Raw genomic sequence first — 17561 nt, 5'->3', positions numbered from 1 at the left:
GCCTTTGATCCTGATCATAAATTTTATAATTTCATACTTGGAATACTAAGCATCCGTAGATACACACCAATGGACACATTAATTTAAACCATAAACTCAAATAAAGTTTTCTTATTTGTTTGTTTTGGGGTTTTTTTGTTGCGTGGTTACGCAGTAAGTGTAATCACAGCTCAGTCGCACAAGTCAAAGAGTCTGTGATGTAAAGGAAGGTTTTTAACATTCTGTGCAGGATATGTTTAGTAGACCTTAATGCATTGGATGAGTGTTTTTTCTTCTCTCCATATTAAGAACTTCGAGAGTGACTGCTTTCAGTGTGCATGTGTTTGTGTGTATGAAGCAGAGAATGAATTTGTTTAGAGGCACATTTGCCGTGAAGCTGTTAAATTTGTTCACATTAGAAAAACACCTTCAGCATTGTCTAACCAAATCTGAGAGCTGAGAAAAATATTTATGATGCAAAAAAAAGAAGAACGAAACATGCACCAGCCTCTCTCTCTGCTGACAAAACACAGCCTTTGATGCAGAGTGGATTTATATTTTTATCAGTTTTAAAATGTGTTATTTCAAATGTACAACATTTTTACAATACAGCTATTTACAATATCTTATGTGATGTTTTTTATGAGTGAGAAAGAGCATTAATTAATTTTCAATTAAAAAAATATATCCATCTATTAGCTCCACTCAATATATTAAATTGGGTTTTCTCTGATAATTAATACATTGGAAAGATGAAATATAAACATACAAATTATTGTTCACTCACGAAGTTAAACTTTACTCAGAGGTAAAATAATAATATTAAGACAAATGCCAAATGTAGCTTTTCACTGGTGCTTAAAAAAAACGTATAAAACTAGTCTCTTAAAGATGTTCATAAAACACTACAGTATATTCCTCCCAAACATTGACAGTTTTATTCTCATTTAAAATAGATTATCTTGGAATTATAATAATCATCATAACTGCCTTTTTTAAGTCTTAAATAAACACATGGTAATGCTTAATGACACGACAGTGATTTGTTTATGGGCAAATATATGAGCTGGAGTCTGGATGATCAATAAAACAATCAGAGCAAGAAATGAATTCCTCATTTAGCATTAAAGTAGCAAACTTAGACACACAAAACTACTAAACTTACAAATGAGAAGCAAATGCTTTCTGTGACCTTGACTTTTGTATTATGTGCTAAACTGTGCCAATTTTTTATTATGTAGGGGAATCTTTTACTTAATTCGGTTTGGTTTTTCTTTCTTTTGTTTGCTTTTGGATTATTTGAGTATAGTTGTAAACATTTAGCCACAAAAAAGCAGCCTTAAAATATTCGTCTTTGGGAGGTGTGTCCCAATGTCATGAAGAGAGTTTCATGCTTATTGTAATTTTAGATTTCTGTTCATGCGTGTCTTGGCGTGTTGGAACCCATACACAGTGTCTCTGGCTTTTCCGGAAAACCTCATTAAGCTTTAATTCATCTGCGTATCCTATTTCTAAAATAGAAGATTGATTTTTACTTAGTGCGTCAGACCATAAATAATTCTTTTTCAAATCTTGTTTTTTGTTTGTATTTGTTTTCTTTGTATCTTTAGCGAGAGAAAGGCTCCAATTTGTGTATGTGTATTTTAAAAAGCAAGATATTTGATTTCGTTTTGAATAGTTTTTTTTTTTCTGAGGATTTGTCATTATGTGCCTGTGCCACATGAACACAGCGGGCTCCTTTTCTACCGGTCCGTCTATGAACGGCTGTCAATCATCAATTCTTGGAGGAACAGGCAGATCTCAGAGGTGGGATGGTGGGGTGAAGGTTAACAGTCTTACTGTAATGGCTCAGTTTGAAGTGAGCTTTAGCAGAACTTCCCCCATTTTACCGACATTCTGTAAATCTACCCAGGATCCCAAGTTCTCCTTTCACTGCCCTCATTCATTTCTTATGAGCTAAAGTTGGAATCGCACGTGTGTATGTGTGCGCGTGCTTCAGTAGGCTATGTATGTGTGAAGCGTAAATGAAAAATCTTCCTGACGCATGTTAGACTAGCTCTTTTCATTTTTCCAGTTAGATTGGGTTGATAATTTCATAAATCATTCTGCAGAATTGCAGGTAGGCTGCGTTTCAACAGGAACATGGATCGCATTCCTAAATTCATGTGTCGATCCACTGACACAGATTAAAACCCAATCAAAAACATAGCGAAATATGTCCATTATCTTGGCCAAAGACACATGAGTTCAGACAATCAGTTAGGGAGGCTGTTTGATTGATTTTTACTCTCCGTCTGGTATCAAAAGTTCACTCATCTTTGCCGCCACTGAGATTGCGCTTTTCTCTTTTATTAACGGTGAACCGTTCACCTCTTGTCGTACCAGCCTCCTCGATCGCGGACCTCTCTGCCTTTATCGGCGCCAAATCCAACACTTCATCCCCGGGTGAACGCCAAGCAATAACGGCAGGGGGAAATAACGGCGTAATCAAATCCAGCGCGCACCGCGATCTGCCTCCTGTAACCCCGATGATTCCTTAATTTATTAGAATGGAGCTAAAGTGAACGCGAGCCGAGAGCTGGAGAAGCCTCGAGAGACGCACAGGGCGCTATAGTGTTTTATTGCTTCGAGTTACCTTCAGAAAAGCCCCTCATCCTTTGGCACTTAAAGCGTAAAAGGCAACTATTTCAGGGAAAAACTGTTCCTTTTTTCTGCCTCTCCATGGTGCTGCTATTGTGGCCTGATTCAGAGAGTTTTGTGTGTCATGAATCGAGGTGAGATCTGCACGCTGCATGGGATGGATGAAAAAGAAAGTGAGGGAGACGGTGAAGTTCCAGATCTGTTCAGAGGTGTCCTCTGCACACACAGGCCCACACATATGCCCACACATATGCACGCTTATGGGATTAGAAACGTAATATATTACAGGACTCTGGCTATTGCGTTTAGGATATTGAGTTGTGCTTATGGGCAGCAGATTGCACAAAGAACATAAAAACAGTCGATTATCTCAGCATTCTCTGTCGTCTTTTATATACACACAAAGTGTGTACCTTAATGTCTTCCTGGGGTCTTTATTTTTAAAATCGACACAGAATTCCAATAAAAATCTATAAAGGAGTGACAGTTTTATCAAAATCACATTAAGCTGCCCCCAATTCCTACATGTGCATTATATGTGAATCCTCTACAGGCTTTTGTCTTATGTGTCGGCTGCTGGGCTTTGGTCGGGTGTTTAAACAGAATACCCCACTTCATACATCATATAGACCCGAGGGGGGGAGTTATTGAGTGGGTGTAATGACCAAACTCTGGATAATATCACCGCTAATTAGGTTTACTGTTAGTCTCGGGCCCAGAGCACCACACGGGTCAGGGTCAGACCGTTCCGGAGAGAGAGAGAGAAAGAGAGGGAGAGAGACTAGAAGGAGACTTGAATAATGAATTATTTAGCTGAGTCTGAGTATCTTTAGGAGCTCTGGTGTACTGACTGTGCAGTGGTGTATGGAGCAAAATCGCAGCAATACGCGTGTAGAGAGCTTCTGGTCCAAGACCATGCTCACCGATCACTCAGGTTTGTTCATTCATTGTCTGATACATAATACATACAAAAGCACTTTCTTGATCTAGTAAGCTCTAATCTGATAGGCTGGCTGAAATAAAGGCGCACATTTTTATCAGGCTGCCAACGTTTACAAATATTGCTTGGTTGATACATTAAAGGGGATGTGCAACGGTGTTTCATGCATTCTGACTTCTTGACAATGTTAGTTAGACAAATTAGTTGGATGTTTAACGTAGTATTTCTGTGCTCGATCGCTCCCCCAAGGTTCGTATAGGTTTTTTTTCGAACATGAAAAACCGTTACGTAACAAAAGCACGCCCATGGCAAGGCGAAAGAAATAGCTGCCCACGCGTCAACCGACGAGCGATAGGAAGACCCGCTTACCATCAAGATTGGCTGCTCTGTGGGCCTGCAGCTACAGCTCTTACACTTGCAATAGTGAGAGAAGTTGAGGTCTGTTTGTTTGTTCACGGCATTTTAGTGATGGATGTTATATAAACGGTGGATATAACGTTGGATTTGGAGATTGTTTGAAACTGATAGATGGAACGGTCCCAGCACTAAAAGATGCTGGCCATGAAGAGCACACGGTAAGCGAAACTGAGACATACACTCACCTAAAGGATTATTAGGAACACCATACTAATACGGTGTTTGACCCCCTTTCGCCTTCAGAACTGCCTTAATTCTACGTGGCATTGATTCAACAAGGTGCTGAAAGCATTCTTTAGAAATGTTGGCCCATATTGATAGGATAGCATCTTGCAGTTGATGGAGATTTGTGGGATGCACATCCAGGGCACGAAGCTCCCGTTCCACCACATCCCAAAGATGTTCTATCGGGTTGAGATCTGGTGACTGTGGGGGCCATTCTAGTACAGTGAACTCATTGTCATGTTCAAGAAACCAATTTGAAATGATTCGAGCTTTGTGACATGGTGCATTATCCTGCTGGAAGTAGCCATTAGAGGATGGGTACATGGTGGTCATAAAGGGATGGACATGGTCAGAAACAATGCTCAGGTAGGCCGTGGCATTTAAACGATGCCCAATTGGCACTAAGGGGCCTAAAGTGTGCCAAGAAAACATCCCCCACACCATTACACCACCACCACCAGCCTGCACAGTGGTAACAAGGCATGATGGATCCATGTTCTCATTCTGTTTACGCCAAATTCTGACTCTACCATTTGAATGTCTCAACAGAAATCGAGACTCATCAGACCAGGCAACATTTTTCCAGTCTTCAACTGTCCAATTTTGGTGAGCTCGTGCAAATTGTAGCCTCTTTTTCCTATTTGTAGTGGAGATGAGTGGTACCCGGTGGGGTCTTCTGCTGTTGTAGCCCATCTGCCTCAAGGTTGTGCGTGTTGTGGCTTCACAAATGCTTTGCTGCATACCTCGGTTGTAACGAGTGGTTATTTCAGTCAAAGTTGCTCTTCTATCAGCTTGAATCAGTCGGCCCATTCTCCTCTGACCTCTAGCATCAACAAGGCATTTTCGCCCACAGGACTGCCGCATACTGGATGTTTTTCCCTTTTCACACCATTCTTTGTAAACCCTAGAAATGGTTGTGCGTGAAAATCCCAGTAACTGAGCAGATTGTGAAATACTCAGACCGGCCCGTCTGGCACCAACAACCATGCCACGCTCAAAATTGCTTAAATCACCTTTCTTTCCCATTCTGACATTCAGTTTGGAGTTCAGGAGATTGTCTTGACCAGGACCACACCCCTAAATGCATTGAAGCAACTGCCATGTGATTGGTTGATTAGATAATTGCATTAATGAGAAATTGAACAGGTGTTCCTAATAATCCTTTAGGTGAGTGTATATCTGTGTTTTGTTGGCAATGGGTGCGCACGTGTACCGCCCTCCCCCCGAACGCGTCATATGTTTTCGGAAATAATCGTATAGCTGTATCTGTCTTTTATAAATGTGTGTGACTCTATGGATATTTGAAGGGTACGATACTATTCTGTAAGTACTCAAGATTAACATGATATATGCAGAAAGTGTCTGAGTTATGGCCACTTTAAATGCTTGAAATAAATGTATTAGATTTGTCAGGTTAGTATAATTTAGCAGAGTAGAATGATTTACAGTTGTATAGTTTTTTCTTGGTTATGTCAGTAAATAATGTTCTTTTTAGATTCATTGCTTTGGAGATTTAGTTTTAAGCTGTGTTTCACCATTGTCTCTAAATTTACAAATGAGACTGTGGTTTAAATGCACTGAGCTAAAATTGTAAATAAAAAATGTAAATTGTGTACAGCTAAATTTAAATCTAATTTTGGATCAATTTGATGAGATATTACCGACTTTGCAGATCTGAGCTACATTGCTAAATTTTTTTCTAAAATTAGTAGACTTTATAATTCAATCTATGTTGTGTAGGTGAAAATATAGTGATATTAAAGAGATGTTTGGATCTTTTGGATAGACAGAAATTATGATTACAGAGTCTACACACAATTTACCTTCCTTCTTGTGTATTCACAGAATGAACCACATCAATATTTAAATATGTATTATTTTTACATGGTGGTCTGAAACTATGACAAATAGCAACAGTGGCTCCTGTCACTTCTTCACCAGAATAAACTGCATTGTGGAATTAAAGAATTATATTTTTAAAGAATTAAAAATGAGATCACATCCAATCTGACCTTTGTCAAGGTTACAGAAAAACAGTAGTGTAATGTAGTGTAACCCATCTATTAAGTTGTGTACACGAGCAATTTAACCACACCACACGTGAGATGTATCCCAATGACTGTCACATGATTTTATTTGAGTCACAAAGCACAGATGGTATGATGATAGCTTTTGTTTATTGACTATATAAAAGCAGGTACCCAGGTCTGCTAATGTGGAATTAATCCAGAGAAAACACTAGTGCATAAACCGTTTTATACATTATTGTCGACCGAGGTGGAATATTACCCACTTCCAGCATCAAGAGAAACTGCATTTCGCTCAGATTGCTTTCAATTAAGTGTTTTAGAAGTTGCAGCTATATAAGCAGTTAAATGAGTGCATTTGAACAGAGTTTTCTAATGTAGACTGAAGAAGAGCTTAGAGGTTCAGTTCACACAAAATTATTTTTTTTATGGACGCTTTAGACTTTTACCTAATATACAATTTTTTTGTTAGTAAGCTAGTGTTCTCTGTCTATTTCACACATGACCAGTCACTTTCTGCAACCAGATGGTGTAGTTACACTATCTACCAGTAGGGGTCCATTGGGTTGACACAGCTAAATCAATGTGAAACATATTGTACGTACAGTATATATCTTCATATATAACATATATCTTCTCTATATGGCAAATATTTATTCCTAATGCAAACAAAAATAGACCTTTTATAGTAATTCAAAGGAGATGGGTTTAAGAAGTAACAACCACTTTTCCTGCCCTTTGTTTTCTATTTTTCTATTTCTCTTTAGCAAACAAACTCGCTGACCAGAGGTCTCAGACAAACCCTCCCACCTTTGTTGTTTACCTGCCCATTTTTCATTCAGCTGAGGGTCTTTTTGTGTGGGTTAGTTTTTAGGTTTGTATGTGGGTCACGGGTATGCAGGCTCTCCGTCCTACCCCTGTTTACATCACATTAGGTCACTGCATTCACTCTCTTTCCGTCAGTCTGAACGTGATGGACATTACAGTGCTGAAACTCTGTTTAAAAATGGAGGAAATAGTCACAGATTCTCTGCATGACAGGGACAAAACATACTCCATCCGTTTGAATATGACTTACTTAACTTTAGTGTTGGCACTATATCATACTGTATAAGACATAAATAAAAAGGCTATAATTTAATCTTAATTTATTGCTTGTCAATGTTTATACAAATAACGGCACTATAACTGTACATAAAGTATTCATGCATAAAGTAGAAAAAGATTTTCCAAAAAAATATATATAAATGTCTGTCAGGTAATATGAAATGATGGCGGTCATTTGGCATTAATGTCTGGATTATGATTGTGTTTTATAATTGACCCCTGCACAGATTTTATTGTTGTTTCATAATGAACCTGAAAGTTGTCTCTATACCTTTATTAAGATATTGATATCTACATAAGTACTTTTATCACATTATTGATTCAGGTACAATTGATGTGCCTTATCGACTCTTTTGAAGTAAGACAATTGTGTTAAACTGATTTCCCATCTGACCTAGGACATTGTGTTTTCACCACTCATTATATATAAGGGCTGTGACACGGCTTTAAGCTGTTAGGTGCTAAAACTGAAAAACTTTTTTCTAACCGGTTACGACTGCAACAGAACATTTTGCGAATTGTTTGGTTTCTATTTTTGCTCATATTCCTGTATAACTCGAAAGGCCATGGGTTCGATTCTCAGGGAACATGCATATTGATTAAAAATGTAAACCTTGAAAGCACTGTACTGTAAATCACTTGGAATAAAAGCATCCGTCAAATGCATAAACGTAATGCAAATGCTGAGCGTGAAATTTTAATTGGTTTGAATTCTTACCTCACAAAACCGTGCGTTAAATATCTTCTGATTGACTGTGATTGTGTCATGTCACACAGCAGTTGTCACACAACAGTCACACAGATACATGATGAATGTCAGGCAGATATTAGTTACACACTTGATCTGTTTCAATGCCTTTTCCTTTATTAACGATTTTTTAAAATAAAACAATCTCTCTCACGCCAGAAATAAAATGCACAGATAACTCAATTTAATTAGCACTGTCATGCCGCACCATCCGTCACAGACATCTCTTAACGGGGGTCTAATTTTAAACTTTATCGCCACAGAAACCAATGGGAGTGATGAATATGGGGGTAAAATAATTTTATGTTTCGTCTCTATTACTTTTGTCCCTGTTGAAAGTGAAACATGTATTAATCTGGCAATTATGATTTCATTAAAATCTATAAATGGCCAAGCATTACCAAGAGATAAATGAGCTCATTCCTTTTAAGCCTACAGCTTAGGGAACATCAGGGCACGCCCCTTCTGTTCCACAGACTCATCATGTGAGTTTACGGATGCACAATCCTGCACTTTACAAACAAATGAAGATGCACTTAGATGAAGATCTAGAAATATTTCTAGATACTGAAATATTTAAATGTATGATTTGGCATATGCAGATGCTTTTATCCTAAACAGATTACAGTGCTTTCAAGCCATACATTTTATCAGTATGTGCATTCTCAGGGTATCAAACGTATGACCTCAGTGTTGTCAGTGCCAGAGAGAGCTTTGCAGGAATTTTACTGAAATTCATGGGAGGAAATGTTTTGATGACTTAAGGTACTTCTACAGGTACCATTCCTTTTTGTTCTGTTGTTTTTATACCATCGGCCCTAATTGAACATTTAAGTAAAAATCATGTAATTTTGTCTGGAATAGAATCCTAAATATATCCATATTTGTTTAATGTCAGTCCTTATTTCTTATACCTTATGTATATGTTTGTATTGGGAAAAAAATGTCTCAAACATTTGGACCCCACTATAAGTTTTCAACATGCATATATAATTGGTAAAATATAAATAATATTAGCTGTGTGTTTAAGATTTGACACACACACACACACACACACACCTGCCCCTAGACGTTATCAGTTTACTTCATCATATTGAACCAAATCCATCTTGGCGCCACTTACTTCTCGGAAATCACCAATACATCAGCAAAAAAGATCCGTGGGTACACAGGCAAACAGACACACACGATATGCACACAAACACACAAATAGAAAGAGTTCTTGTATGCCGACAGCAGTGCATACACCCACTCACACACACACTGGAGACATCTATCTGCCACCACAGACCTCAAAACAAACCTCAGGATTAATATTTAACAACGCTCTGCCTCTTCCCTGACCACTACATACCAGAAATACACACACACATACAGTACACGCACACTTCAGCAGCAGATATGTGTGCGCATACTGTACATAAAGAGACATATTGTAATATATGTAACGCAGTGCGTAAAGCATCAAAGTCATCAAACAGTGATATTTCAACACTTTTGTGAGGCTATGAAGACTGTGTTGTAAATAAGCCATACACCTGGCACAGGCGCCCAAACGCCAACATCCAGACATACTGACAGATTGTCTGTCCAATAATCTTCAGCGCAGCTCTGTCAGTTTAAGGATGTAACTATCACCATGTCTCAGATAATTGGCTTCTGTGCGACATTTAAATGTGTTAGTGTGCAAGTGCGTCGCGTGTGTGTGTGTAAATAGGCTGACGAGGCTGAGGCAGTGTGTTTCACACCTTCAGTAGCTCTGTCAGATCCATCTGTTCGAAGAACAGCATATCATGCTCTTGACATTTACCGCACGCACACACACATAAACACTGGTTTGTAATATCGTCTTTCTTGACCAATTCGGTCTCTAGACCATAAGCCTGTATCTGGTCTCACATCCTGTCAGCATGAGTTCCGTGATATGGCCTGGACACCGTCTAATTGCATCGCTGTTTGGAAACGTGTTTTTTTTACTATATTTAGTTAAATGCGATGTAATGTTTTCCAAAGTGTCCGTTTTTCAAAAGTTGCTCTTGCTAAGCGGTAAAAAAGTTGTCTCTTTGCAATAAAAACAAGAATCAACATTGATAAGTAACTTGAACAAAATTAAAGGAATAATTATAAAAAAATAAAAGTTTGGTCGTTGTCTTGCCGTTCAATCATATGATGGTTTTAATCCCCTCTATAATAAGGTAGAAACATATTGGAGGTAGTTGACAAATAAACCGCACATGTATGGTGTGATATAGCAAAAAAATGGAGAAAAAAACTAACAATACAGATAAATAATAATAATATAACAATGTATTATTAACAGTTTGTTTTCTACATTTTTACATCTTCTTGACATTTTTTTACGGTTTCTACATTTTAGTTGTTTAAATTATTCTTATTATTAGCTTTATTAGATGGTACAGCAAATACAATAATCAAATGAAGTGAGAGAGAATGAGTCACAAGACAGCACTCAAGGCTGGTTTGCCCAAAGCGCAATTGCACAATGTGCCGTTGCACAGCCCTCTTGTCTATTGACACAGACATAAAACGTCTTTAATCCAAGAGAAAATACAGCATTTTGCATAGTGCAAGAGCTCTTTCTGAAGTTCACCAGCTGCGTCAGATAACCCGCAATCTTGCGACTTTTTAACACTTGTGGAGAATTTGATTGCGCTTACCATCAGATCTGAATTCTAATGTTTTGAAGGCAGGGGCGTAACTCATGTCGGTGATGTGTTTATTCATTCCGTTACCCATCTGATTAGAATATAGTTGTATCTGATAAAACCATGCTGTTTTTTGGGTGGAACTGTGAAGATCGCTGAGATTTTCCAATTCTTCTCATCTGCGGGATCTTTTTCCAAGCTTGTTTTTTCACGTCAGATTGCAATGCTCCTCAAATCTATCAGACACATTTCAATCACAACTTTCTTCATCCAGCCATGTTTCTTCAGGGTTAGTAGTGGAATGATTTTGGCTTTGTGGTGGAAATCCTCATTGCTGTGTCATCTGGATCAAAAGGAATTACAATCGAGTCGCAAGCAGCCTGTGAACATGCACCGAGACGCAGTGGCGGTTCTACATTGAATTACACCCTGGGCGAGACCCCCTTCGAGCGCCCCCCCCCCCAAAAAATACCACAAAATTCTGCACAAAGTTATATTTTATTATAACAACATAAGTGAAAATAAAATTACATGAAATTATATGTATAGGCAAAAACAATGGGATTTTTTTCAATCACCAATAACTTTTTGGGTTTCAGGATTTTTTTTAACCAAAATTTGTATAAAGATGATTCTCAACTATGTTATGAAAGAAATAATGCATTGAATTGATACACCATTTTACTTTATGGAATATGTGGGTAAAATGGCCATAAATTAATACTCCCATTCAATGCAATGTATGTATACACTGTATCTAATTTATTAATGTGTTCTTGGAGCAACATTTAATGACAAAATAAGTGTAATAATTGGCAACATTTTATTAATAATAATATATAATATTTCATAGGAATACTGATGTATAATTTATTTCCATATTCACTTGTTGTGTCTCCCAAAATGCCTGATAAACATGATTTAAGTCCTGATGTCCTCTACAGTGTCCTGGACATGTATGAAATCAATGCCCTGTTCTGTAACAGAAAGTCATTTTTTGCTTTGAAACCCCATAACGTTTTGACATAACGTCTGAGATGTTGGTTTTGAAATACAATTTGTGAAGTAGTCCGATTTAAATTATAATTACACAGATTTGAAAAGTCCGTTGGCTAATTACAGGGCCTAACGTTAACCCATCTGATGGAAATAAATAATAACTGAACTTGTAACAGTTTTGTTGCAAAGCACAATATTATGGTGAAATTAGATCTCGTGTTTGTTGAGTTAAAACCGAATTATTGTTGTATAAGCATAGCAAGCATCATAGCAAAAAGGCTAACAAACTTAAGAGTTATACCCACCAATTAACACCAGCCCTTCATTCATGACATGGATACCGTAATAATCATACAGAGAGAACATAGTTACATACCTTTATCTTTTGCTCGTTTCTCCTCTTCTTCTTTTCTTTTTTTTCTAAATTGGGCACCTGATGCCTTTGACCTTTTTCTGTCCATCTCTGTGTTTATTTGGCACTCGACAATCAACAGATTTCCCATCCCCCAACACAACCAGAAGTCAAGACTAAACCAATAGAGTGTTTTCACGACGCGTCATCAATCCGGAAGTCGACCATGTTGGAGGCATTGAAAGTAAGCACTACTATTGAACCTAATGGAAATCGCAGATTTTGCTGGAGAAAAAATGATTCTTCTTTAGAAATAACTGTGAAAATAAAGCTCTTTAATGCAAGTCGATCACACCCCAGAATCGCTATAGCCATGTGCTGTAACATCACGTGCAGAATATTTTCTACTCTGAACTTCACTCACGAGTCAGCAGTATTGATTGATGACGCGTCGTGAAAACACTCTAATGGTGACCACATAATCGTTTTGTATGACCTATTTTTATTAGCCATTTCACACAGCTTCTGTGCACGGCACCTTCTCAGCAAGCAGGGGCGCCAATTTGCCAATTCCCCACACAGTGAAATGATAGATAATAGAAAACTATGGAGCAACAATTGTGCCTAAACTTAACAAACAAATCCAGCGTTTTGCAAACAAACGCAACCTTTTTTGCAAAAGAAACTAAACTCTGAAACAAACAGAAAGCATTTTACAAATACATAATGCAATTCGAGAGAAAATGCAAATGTGTAACATATACTGTATATGTACTGTGTTTAAGTCTCACCTTTTTATGAGATTCTCTCAGCTTGATTTTCTCACAAATGTGACCGTTCTCACACTATGGACCGTTCGCTCCATAGAAAACCGCTTTGCAGTGGCGGCGCAGAGGATCTTTTTTTTAACTGCTCGTGCCGCCCCCCATGTGTCATGAAAAAATGCCGCCCCGGGCGGCTGCCCGCTTCGTCCGTGCCTAAAACCGCTACTGCCGAGACGAAAGAACCATAATACTGTAATGAATCATAATCTCTCTTCAAGCAATGCATCGGCAGTTAATCAAATGCTTAAATGTCACAGGAACATTACACATTGCTCTCGGTAGGTGTGGCACAATGACTGATATATATTGAGGTAATGTAGGAAAACATTGCTAAAATGATATATAAAGTGGTGTTTGGAACAACGTCTAACGTTGGCGAGTTACACTCTGTACACTACATTTCTTTTGATGATTCAAACACAAAATATGTTACTGTAGGGGTTTTATTTGAAAGATACAGTGCTTTCAAAAATGTACTGTGAATGTTGATGGTTTCAGTGGGTAATATAGGTTTTACGATATTCATATACAATGGTACATGTCCAAGAACATGGTAATAGTATGGTTAGGATAAAAAGCTGCCGGAGATAGGCTGTGGTTGGTGAATGTGATTGACCCGGACTCTGTTTTGTACGGATTACTGAGTTGGATTTAATTGTTGACAATTTGACACAATCCTGGGTTGTTCTGTTCTGAGTTGTCATAGCAACAGGTCCATAAGCTCGGGAGCAGGTTGATTTAACTTTAACAGGATTAGATTGCGGCTTGGTGGTTCTGAAATCCCGTCCCAGCCGCATCTCCATTTTTATGAGAGCCGTTCGAGCTGTGTATTAAAGAAATAGTTCAGCCAAATATGAAAATTCTCTGTTAATTTACTCTTCCCCATACCATCCCAAATCTATATGACTTCCATTCTTCAGTTGAAAATGTTGTGTTTCATTCTTGTGTGAAGGTTGACATGACGGACCTCCCAGAAGTACATCCATCCATCATTAAAATAATCCAAATGACTCCAGTGGGTTACTATAATTATGCATTCTGAAGAGAAAACGATGAATATTTTGAGTGTATTTATGTCATGGCTCTGCCTCACTTAGTCATGTTTTTCTTGGTCCTGTGGCAGAGTCATGGCAAAGCCTTTGGTTATGTGTGGAGAGAAACATATTATTGTCCTTTTGACAATAATATGCGTTCTCTCCAGTGTCTCGTCATTGGCCCCGCCCCTCTCATTTCCTGTATTGTTTCCCGGCCGTGTTTGATTACCCTCACCTGCCCTGTGTTGTTATCCTCGTTTGTCTCCTATAAATGCCCTCATGTTTCTTTGTCCTGTGCTCGTGGATTGTACTGTGTACCTTGTACTCCGTGCCTCATATTGTGAGTTCCTGTTCGTTGTCCGAAACCTGTGCCTTGTTTGTTTGTTTGTTTGTTTGTTTGTTTGTTTGTTTGTTTGTTTATTTAATTACCTTACCCTGCCTTGACGTTGTGTCGTAAGTTTGTTTTGTTATTTTCTAGTTTTGCCCCATCGAGGGAAGTCTTTTGTTTGAGTTCTTGTTTTGTTACCGTGTCCGTTTTTTCCCCATTGTGGGTTTTTGGTTTGTGTTTTTTGTTAAATAAAGTCTTGGTTAACCCCTTCACACCTGCCTGCTATTGGGTTCTCTTCCACTCCTCACGATCGTGACAATTTAGTAATTCATATGATATCCATGACAACATAGAGAAGCTCATTGGTTCTTGTTTGTCTTGTGACTAGTTGTCATATGTGTGTTTCATCCCAAGACACGCAAGAACCAACGAATCATTGGGTGAACTTTTCCTTTAAGGACACATACAGTCTGCATTGGCCTCAGGGTATCTACAGGGTGGAAAGTAATCTTAATAGAGAGCATTGTCTGTTGTGCCATTAGAAAAGTGTTCCTGGCCCTTTGTGATTCTCAGAACTCTGTAGCCATTACGCACCAATTCAATTATGTGTGATATGGTGGTTAAAAGGTACATACAGTATATTTTTAAAAGGTACAGTACCTGTTTTTTTTTTCATAACCTTTATAAATTGCATAAATGAAAGAGCCGTACTCATTCTTTCAATAGCTCTCACAAAATATTAAAGGTCTTTGATTCATATTTATTTATTTGCAGTTATGCCTTAGGTGGACACTTTAATACATGTGTGTGATATACATTATAGGGCTCCATGATATTGAAGAAAATGTGATATGTGAATACTTTGCTGAATAATACAATAGCGCTGCTGTCCTTCTGAATCCTTGTATCTCCATATTTGCCATAAATCCTTATTATTAGTCACCCTTTGTGTTTATCACTGAGTTTTGCAAATATCTAACCAATAAAAAGTATTAAAGTATAATGCTTGTCAACTTTGACAACACAGTATTCAGTATGTTTGCCATTTCCTGAAAAAAATGTGAATTTGGACATCCAAGAGTTGGGAAGGACGGCGACAATATGTGATTCAAAATGTTTTTTTATATTTCAAATCCAAAAATTATATATATTGTTCCATTCTTATATTTCCATATTGATCATCTTTCATACATCAGTCCATGCGCATGTGCTCATGCACACACAGTTTCTGTGCTATATGCATCATCTTAAAACTTACAAACAAAATCTGCAGAACCTGTAAAATATGGACAAAACCAATCCAGCCATGGCTTGAGAACAATCCAGATTTTTTCCAGAAGTGTAGCCTTCCATATACATAATATATTTGAATAATTTTGATATATTGTGCATCCCTGCTTTATGTCAATGTAAGTTTTTAAGAGGCTCATCAGTTAACAATGGTTGCATTGCTAATTATGCACATAATTATTGATGTGCCATCGTAAATAAACACAATATGTGCAATTATCACAGATTTAAACATAATCCAGCTATTCTTATCAAATCCTCATATGCGTTTGGAGAGCGAAATAAGCCGGAAAGAAATCTCCACGATTAGAAGATCTGGAAATCATCTCTGCTGTATTAAGTACCGTACAAAGAACAGGGCCCAGGACTCAAGGAGGCGGAGTAATGACAGAAACACACAGCAATGTAACATAAGCTGTTGTGTTTAGAGCAGTCTGTCAGATCTGGCACATTCAAACTGTCCAAGTCGTCTTTCTTTGAACCACTTTCTGTTCGTACAACTTTATCGATGCTGAATTAAATGCAAATAGCTCTCCCTCTCTCTCTGACTCGAGATAACAAACAAACAAAGCAGTACGTTGAAGAACAAAGCTGAGGTATTGTCTCAAAGGACTGGGCAGAATACAACATTTATAAGCATTCTGTGGATGCGCGCCCCATCCTCTAAACAGTCGATGGGCTTTTAGCTTGGATCCGTATGACCGTGCTGATGGGCCACGCTCGCACGCATACGCCCCCGAATGCAAAGTGTTTCAAAAAGAATCACAGAGGAGACGTTCTTGTTTTAACCTTCAAATGCACATTGTTTCTCCGAAACACGCTCGTAAGACTAAAAAAAGCTCAAATTCTTGGTGTGTGTACGTACGCGTTTGAAGCAGACTGAGATCTGACGGAATGCTTCCTGTATCTGATGTACCCTCTGTGCGTATATTGATTCGGTGGTGTGGTATATTCCTTCAACCCTCCGAGCTAACTGACCCTTTGATCCTGTCAGACAACGCTACACAACATTTTGTTGCATCACTTCTGTTTTACAAAGTTTTTTAGGTGCATTTGAAGTCGGTCTCATAAACACGGATGTCTCCTTAAAGGTCTGCTTCCATTTTGTATATCTCTCAGATTAAACTGTCAGAAAAGGAATCTGTGTGCCTGTTCGCTAACCGGCTCCAAATGTTTTTTTCTTGCCTATCTCTGATGGTAGATGTAATAGAGAGACTGTTGCTATGTGATGTAAACTCTAGCAGCCAATGCTCATCCGGACCATGTGCTTCTTTCCCTGACTGTCACTGGAATATTTTACTTTCGTAATTCTGCAAGACAATTCCATTATTTTGAATGAATTATGAATTTGCGACTGTTTACAATAAATCCCTCTTGTGAGATTTGGGATGACAGAGAAAGATAGGAGGAGTTAGGAAGAGTTTACCCTGGAGATGTTCTCTTGGTTTAAAGGGCCTCCCACATGCTGTAGACAGCCAGTCTGTCTGTTTGATTCATTTCCTGCGTGCGTGTGCGTGTGTGTGTACTGTATGTGTGGGTGTCAGTGTGTGTTTGAGAGAGAGAGAGAGAGAGCGAAACAAGTGAAAAGAGAATGAGGGGGAATGGAGAAACGTCCTCATATACAGCAAATGGGTGTAGTGCCCTCTTGTGGAGTGACAAATGTCTTAGATCATTGTCATCCCCAAAATACCTGTACCTGTTCACAAACCCTGGCTTCACCTGCCAGTCTTAATGTAAGCCAGTGTATCAGGCAGTGATCAGCCTGTCAGCTAGAAAGGGGGTATATATACTTCATGTGCAAGTCAAAATCGGTTACACTTTATTTTTATGTCTTGTGTTACAGTGTAATTATATATTTAGTACCGAGTAATAATAATTAACACAAGTAATAGGGTTAGGATTAGGGTTAGTTGTATGTAATTATGCAACATTTATAGTACATACTATAGTAAATATACAAAAAACATATAAAACATTATAACTTT

The sequence above is a fragment of the Triplophysa rosa genome, linkage group LG13 (genome assembly GCF_024868665.1).
Source record: "Triplophysa rosa linkage group LG13, Trosa_1v2, whole genome shotgun sequence".
Lineage (NCBI taxonomy): Eukaryota > Metazoa > Chordata > Actinopteri > Cypriniformes > Nemacheilidae > Triplophysa > Triplophysa rosa.
The sequence above is the reverse complement of the archived record's forward strand: the minus strand, read 5'-3'. Positions refer to the sequence as shown.